The sequence below is a fragment of the Canis lupus genome, chromosome 11, assembly GCF_011100685.1.
Source record: "Canis lupus familiaris isolate Mischka breed German Shepherd chromosome 11, alternate assembly UU_Cfam_GSD_1.0, whole genome shotgun sequence".
NCBI lineage: Eukaryota > Metazoa > Chordata > Mammalia > Carnivora > Canidae > Canis > Canis lupus.
The window spans coordinates 47,677,038-47,685,300 of NC_049232.1; positions in this window are offsets into that span (position 1 = coordinate 47,677,038).

Genomic DNA, 8,263 nt, shown 5'->3' on the forward strand with positions numbered 1-8,263 from the left:
TCTTGTACTTAATTTACACACAAAATCATTTTAAATGCCCACTAGATTCAAAGAAATTTTTACATTAAAATTGGCATGAAAACATGTACAGTTGAGCATATAGAGGAATAAAAATAAATCACTCCAGCTCAAATAATTGATACAGAAAATGGTGAATAATGATCAGATTGGAAAAATACAAGATAGTCACTGATTAGATTTCTCTTTCACAACAACCACAAAGTGATTTATGTAGCATTTCCATTTACTAACAATGGGTTATCTGAGAAAAAAAATAATCACATTTATAACACCATCAAAAATAATAAAACACTTAGGTAAGTTTTATCAAGGAGTTTAACATGTAAGTAAATTTAATCTCTATGATAAAAACAACAAAATATTGATGAAAGAAGTTGAAGAACAAATATATGCAAAGATATCCTGTATTGATAGATTAGGAAAATTCATATTAAAATGTCCATAAAACCCAAACCACTTATAGATTCAGTGAAATCTCTGCTGAGATTCCAATGGCATTTTTTAAAGCAGGAGAGAAAAAAAAAAATCTAAAGTGTGTCTAAAGCCATGAAGAACTTGAAATAGCCAAAATAATCCTGAGAAAGAACAAAACTGGAGGCATTACACTTTCAGATATTTAACTATATTAGAGAGCTGTAATAATCAAAACAGGATGATACTGGCATAAAAACAGACACATAGACCAATGGAAGAGAACTGTAAGCCCATAAATAAACTCATGCATATATATCAACCAATATTTGACAACAGAGCCAGGAATACTCAATGGGAAAAGATGGCCTCTTTAATAAATGATGCTAGGAAAAATATTCATATGCAAAAGAATGTAACTAGACCCTTATATTAAACCACTCATGAAAATTAACTCCAAATAGATTCAGGATTTCACATCTTACATTTAAATCTTTAAACTCCTAGAGGTAAACATAAGGAAGAAGCTGCTTTTTTCCAGCTTTACTGAGATATCATCAACACATAAAATTGTGTAAGTTTAAGGTGTACATCATGTTGAGTTCATACATTGATAATTGTATAGTAGGTATAATTTCTTCATTGAGAGTACTTAAAATCTAACACTTTAACAACATTTAAGAATATGATACAGTATTATTAGCTATAATCACCATGTTCTACCTCAGATCCCTAAACTTATTAATCTTACAACTTGAAATGTGTTCACTTCGATCAACATTTACCTTTTTACCATACCAACCAACTCCTGGTAACCACCAGTCACTCTACTCTCTTTTTCCCCAGTTTGTCTTTAGATTGCTCATGTGAATGTTCTCACACAGTATTGGTTCTTCTCTGTCTGGCTTATTTCACTTAGCATAATGTCCTCAAGGTACTCCCTGTTGTTGCAGATAAAAAGATTTCCTATTATAAAATAGGAATACAAAAGATTTCCTATTATAAAATAGGAATACTTTTCACAAGTATTTTACTATTTAAATGCTATTGTGGAGGGGATAATTTTCTGTATTTCTTTTTAAGGTATTCTGTTATTGCATGGAAACACAGAGCTATAGAGATATAGATATATACACAGATATATAGAGATATAATAATCCATTGTTTGTGTGTATCTTACATAGTCTTTATCCATTTATCTGTTAATAGACACTTAGGTTGTTTTTGTATCTTGAGTATTGTGCATAATGCAATGAATATACAAGAGCACTTATCTCTATGAGATCTTGACTTTAATTTCTTTAGATATATTACCCAGAAGTGGGGTTGTTTGATAATAGAGTAGTATAAGTTCTTACTTGAAGAAACCATGATACTTTTCCATAATGGCTTTTCAATTTGGAATTTATATTCCAACCAACAGTGTGCTTCCTTAGAACCACTTTACGTACCATTTTGATGATAGCCATTCTAACAGGCATGAGGGAATAGCTCGGTGTGACTTTGATTTGCATTTATCTAATGGGTAGTAATGTTGAGCACCTTTTCATATAACTGTTGGAAAAAAAAAGGTCTATTCAGCTTTTCTGTCCTTTTTTTAAATTGAATTGTTCTTTTGCTTTGAGCTGTATCTGTTCCTGATATATTTTGGATATTAACTCCATATCAGATATATGATTTTCAAATATTTTATCCTATTCTATAGTTTTCACTTTCTTGGTTTGTTGTATGGATCCGATCTATTTTATTTAATCCCACTACTATATTATTTCTTTTGTTGTTTGTGCTTTTGCTGTTATGTCAAGGAAATCATTGCTGAGACCAAGGTCAAGGAGATTTTTTCCTATGTATTCTTCCTGTAATTTTACAATGTCAGGTTTTTAATCCATTTGAAGTTCATTTGTGTGAATAGTATAAGATAGGGGTCTATTTTAATTTTTTTGCATATAGTTATCCAGTTTTCCCAACCCCATTATTGAATAGACTATTCTTTACCCATTGAATATTCTTGAATATTAGTTGACAATATATGCATGAGCTTATTTCTGAGCTCTTGATTCTGTTCTATTGATATATGTACCTGGTTTTATGTCAGTACCATACTGTTTTAATTACCATTTATAGTACCATTAAGTACTATATTTTGAAATTAGGAACCATAATGCCTCAAGCTTTGTTTTTCTTTTCCACAATAACTTTGGCCATTCTGAGTCATATGGCCTTGTTGAATTTTAGGATTTTTTTTTCCTATTTCTGTTAAAAAAAATGCCACTGAAATTTTGATAGAGTTGCCCTGAATCTGTAGATGGGTTTGGGTAATATGGACATTTAAAAAATATTCTTTGATTCATGAACATGGGATACCTTTTTATTCATTTTTATCTTCTTCAATTTTTTTTTTTATTTGTGTCTTAGAGTTTTCAATGTGGAGGTCTTTTCATGGTAGATTTTTTTCATAAGTATTTCACTATTTAAATACTACTGTGGAGGGGATAATTTTCTGTATTTCTTTTTAAGGTGTTCTGTTATTGCATGGGAACACAGGATATAAAATAATTACCAGAAAATAGTTGTAACTTCATTGAATTTGTTATTTCAAACAGTTTTTTTGGTACAGTCTTTAGAATTTTCTATATATAAGATCATGTCATCTGCAAACATTTTATATCTTTTTCCTACCTGATTGCTCTGACTAGGATTTGCAGTCAGACCAGCTTAGCAGTCAGATAAACAATGTTGATTAGGAGTGTTGTGAGTGGGCACTTTTGTCCTGATTGAAAAGCTTTCATCTTTTCACCATTGTGTATGATGTGAGTGTGGGTTTGTCATATACAGCCTATATTTTGTTGAAATATGTTTCTTTTATGCCCAAAGTGTCGAGCATTTTTATCATGAAATGATTTAATTGGTAACATGCTTTTTTGTATCTACTGAGAAAATTTTAATTTTTCATTTTATTGTGTATCACATTTATTAATTTGCATGTGTTGAGCCCACCTTTACATTCTAGTGATAAACCCCACTTGATTATGATGAATGATTCTTTTAATTTGTTGTTGAATTCAGTTTGCTATTTTGTTTAGAATTTTCACACCAATATTCATGAGGAATATTGGTTTGTAATTTTGTTTGTTTGTAGTAGCCTTAACCATCTTTGGTGTCAAGGTTATGAGTGCCTTGTAAAATGAGTTTGGGAGTGTTCCTTCCTCTTCAATTTTTTTGCTGAGCTTGATTAATTTTCAGAATTTACCAATGAAAACACCTGGCCCTGCCTTTTCTGTTTGGGGAAGTTTTTTTATTATTAAGTAATAATACTGAATTAGTATTTTTTTCAAGTTCTTTACTTCATTATTCAATCTTGGTAGGTTTTATGTTTCTAGAAATTTATCCATTTTTCCTAAGTTATCTAGTTTGCATATAATTGTTCACAGTGCTCTCATGATCCTTTGTATTTCTGTGGTATCAGTTACAATGTCTCCTCTTTTATTTCTGACTTTGAGTCCTCTTTTTCTTAGTCTAGCTAAATATCAATTTGTTTTATCTTTCCAGGAAAAAAAAGAAATAGCTCTTAATTTCATTATCTTTACTATTTTTCTGGTCTCCATTGCTGCTCTGATCTTTGTTATTACCTTTTTTCTGCTAACTTTGGGCTTAGTTTGTTCTTCTGTTTTGAATTCCTTAAGGTGTAGAGTTAGATTTTTAAGAAATTTCTTGTTTCTTAATGTAGGCATTTATCACTGTAAACTTTTGTCTTTAAACAGCTTTTTCAGCATCCCATAGGTTTTGATATATTGTGCTTCCATCTTAATTTGTTTCAAAATGCTTCTTGATTTCCCTTTTGATTTCTTCTTTGACCCATTAATTATTCAGTGGTGTTGTTTATACTCCACATACTTGTAAATATTCCAACTTTCCTTCTGTTATTACTTTCTAGGTTTATACTATTGTCATTGGAAAAGCTGCTTGGTATGATTTCAATCTTTTTAAATTAGTGAAGACTTGTTTTGTGACCTGTCCGTGACTAATCCTGGAGAGTATTCTGTTGCTGTTTAGTGGAATGTCTATATATGTCTCTTATATCCATCTGGTCTAATGCATAGTATAAGTATAACATTTACCTATTGATTTTGTTTGGATTATCTATCCATTTTTGAAAGTATGCTCTTAAAATCTCCTATTATTACCGTCCTGTAAACTATTTCTCCCTTCTGATTTGTAAGTTTTTGTTTAATATGTTTAGGTGCTTTCATCGTTAAGTGCATATAAATTTACGACTGTGATATCCCCCTGATGAATTGAGATTTTTATCATGTGTGACCATATTCATCTTTTGTCACAATTTCTGACTTAAAGTCTATTGCTTTTGATACCAAATACAGCTACCACTGTTTTTTTGTTTTGTTTTGTTTTTGTTTCCACTTGGATGGAACATCTTTTGCCATTCCTTTACTTTGAATAATGTGTGTCCTTAAAGCAAAGGTGATCTTCCATGGGCAATATAAAATTGAGTCATGTTTTATCCAGTCAATCTTTGCTTTTTGATTGAGAAATTCAATCCATTAATGTTTAGAGTAATTATTGATAGATGTGATTATAGAGAATTTAATAAAATCTAAGGATAGATTTTTAGACTCTCCATTTCATTGCCAGTGAGTCAGAAGCACAAATGATAAAATGCTAATTCCAAGCCAAGCCAAGGTTAAGTGTGCATGTGTGGAAGGCAGTTTTGTAGCACTGAACCTGGAAAATGTCTCTGGGTAGGTAGTGTCAAAATTGAGTTTAATTGTAGGAAACCCAGCTCATGTCTCAACTATTGCTTGGTGGAAAGGGGAAAAAACCCTCACACCCACATCAAAATTGGGCTCAAAACCTTTTTCATAAGGTAGGTACTTATTAATTCCAACTTGCTATTCTCTTGTTGTTCTGTAGTTCCTTTTCAAAATTCCATTCTTGCAGTCTTCTTCTGTAAATAGATGATTCTCTATAGTGGTATGCTTTGTTAGCATCTCTTTATCTTTAAGTATCTATTAGAAATATTTGCTTTGTGGTTCCCATAAGGTTTACATAAAAAGTCTCATCAGCATAAGATAACTATATCTATAAAAATTTAACTTAGACTGAATTCAAAATGCTGTCCCACCTTTTACTTTCTCTTCATCAATATTTTACTCCCACCTTTTACTTTCTCTTCATCAATATTTTAACCATATATCCATTATCTAACATTGAATCCATAGCTATTTTTAATACTTTTGTCCTTCAACCTTTAGAGTTAAGTAGTTAGCACATTAACATATTACAGTATTAGTGTATTCTAAATCTGACTATATGCTTGCCTGTACCACTGTGTTATATATTTTTGTGTTTACTCATTGCTTATCAGTGTCCTTCTTCAGGAAGAACTTTCAACATTTCTTGTAATGTAGGTTTAGTGGTGATGAATTCCTTCGGCTTTAGTTTATCAGGGAAGGGTTTTAGGATTTTATTTCACCTTCAATTCTGGGTACAACTTTGCTTAGAAAAGTATTCTTGTTTGACACTTTCTTTTATCAGTTTGAATGTATCATTCATTCTCTCTTGGCCTAAAAGAGGTCTGCTGAAAAATCTGCTGATAGCCTAATGGAGGTTCCCTTGGATGAGAACCTATATTTTTCTTTCTGCTTTTAAAATTCATTCTGTTTTTGGTCTTAGAGAATTTTATTGTTAAATGTCTTGGGGAAGAACTTTGGAATAAAATTCTGAGCTGGCTTATGAGGTTTATGAACTTGGATAAGCAAGTATCTTTCCCTGTCTTGGAAGTTCTCAGTGATTATTTCTTTAGATAAGCTTTCTACTCAGTTGTCCCTCTGGAATTCCCAAAATACATAATTTCTTTCAATGGTCTCCCATAACCCTTGTAGGATTTCTTCATTCTTTTTTCACTTTTTTCTTTTTGCTATTCTAATTGTATCATTTCAATTGACCTATTTTCTAGATCACTGATACTCATCTGCTTGTTCAAGGCTGTTGCTTAAACTTGCTCTTAAATTCTTCAATCATCGTATTCTTACACTCCAAAGTTTGTTTGGTTTTTATAAATTATGTCTCTTTTTTGAGCTTCTTATATTGTTTATCTGTGTTCTCTTGTAGCTCTCTAAACATTGCTACAGAACAATTATTTTGAATTCTTTGTCAGGCAATTCTGGATCTCTATTTCTTTGGGGCCGGTTACTGGATATTTACTTTATTCCTTTGGTGGTGTTGCAATCCTGGCTTTTCATGATCCTTGTAGCCTATTGGTGCATTGAAGAAGTAGTCACCTGTTCCAGATTTTATAGATGAGTTTTGGTAAGGGAAGGCTTTCCCTGGTGGAAGCTAGCACATTGGATTATGCTATGACTCTGGGTTTAGTACTGAAGGGTGTCCAGTGCAGGGGCATATTGGCACCAGGTCTGAGGTGAGGGTGATGTCTTTTCAACCCAGGCACTGTGGTCTGGAGCATCAACAACTCTGCTTTTTTTCAAGGACTCTGGGGGACCACGTTTCTTCCAAAGGCTGTTGGTGTGTAAAACATCACCTTCAGGACCTGTAGGTAGGGACCAAGGCAGGCTTTTTTGTTTCCAGAGCTAGTGATATACACACAGTCAACTGCAGGCATGAGCTGCAGGTGCCTGTCTAGGGGAAGACACACTCATATGGGGACAGGATCAACTATGGGCTCCCTTATATCAATGAAGGACCTGAGTATCATTGTACTTTCCTATGGCTTTGTACTACACTGGAGATCCATCCAGGTCCTCAGCTGGAAGGTCTAGCTACAAGTGGACACAGTAGTACTGACCAGTGACAGACAGCAGAGTGATACTTACTTAACCTGCAAGCAGCTATATGGGCCCTGGATGGTAGGGTGCTTTCCTGTGGCCACACACTTTCCCCCTGGGCATACTGAAAGGAGAACCAGTAATGGGGATTGGGCTCTGTGTATGCCCCAACCAGCTGGAGGGGCTATCAGTGTGCCTACCTGTAACTATACATTCCCTTCCATATATAACGGCAGCATGTTGCTAAAATTTCTTACGTAAAACCCTGAGGTATTTCAGAGCTGTTTTTGTTCGTGGATGGCTATCTAATCATTGATTTTTGTGAGAGGATAGGGAAACCGGCATCTTAGTTTTAGATGTGAGAGGATAGGGAAACCAGCATCTTAGAACTTAGAACATATCATAGTTCCTTTTTCTTCCAGATTCTGGAAAAAGCCTCTTAACATGTATCTTAGGCAATGATTTTTTGATGGGACATTTAAAGTACCAGCAACAAAATCACAAATAAATAGGATGACATCAAGCTAAAAAGATGTCATTTTCTTTACACAGCAAAGAAACAGCTCAATGAAAAGAAAACTTATAGAATGAAAATATTTGCAAACCATCTATCTGACGAGGGGTTAATTTCCAAAATATTTAAGGAACTCATATAACTCAATAGCTAAATAAATAAATAAATAAATAAATAAATAAATAAATAATCCAATTTAGAAATGGGTAAAGGACCTGAATAGCCATTTTCCCAAAGAAGATAATCAAATGACCAACAGTTACAGAAGAAGGTGTTAAACATCATTAATTATTATGGCAATGGAAATTAAAATATAAACATACAGAGAAATACTATTTAGCTATTTAAAAAAAATAAGAAGGAAAATCTTGCCATTTATGAAAACACAGATGGACTTTGGGGGCATTAGGCTATGTGACTAAAATAAGTCAATGAGGGAAAACCAAATCTTACATGATAAATCAAACACATTGAAACAAAGATCAGGTTCTGGTTGCTGGAGGCGAGGGATGGGAGT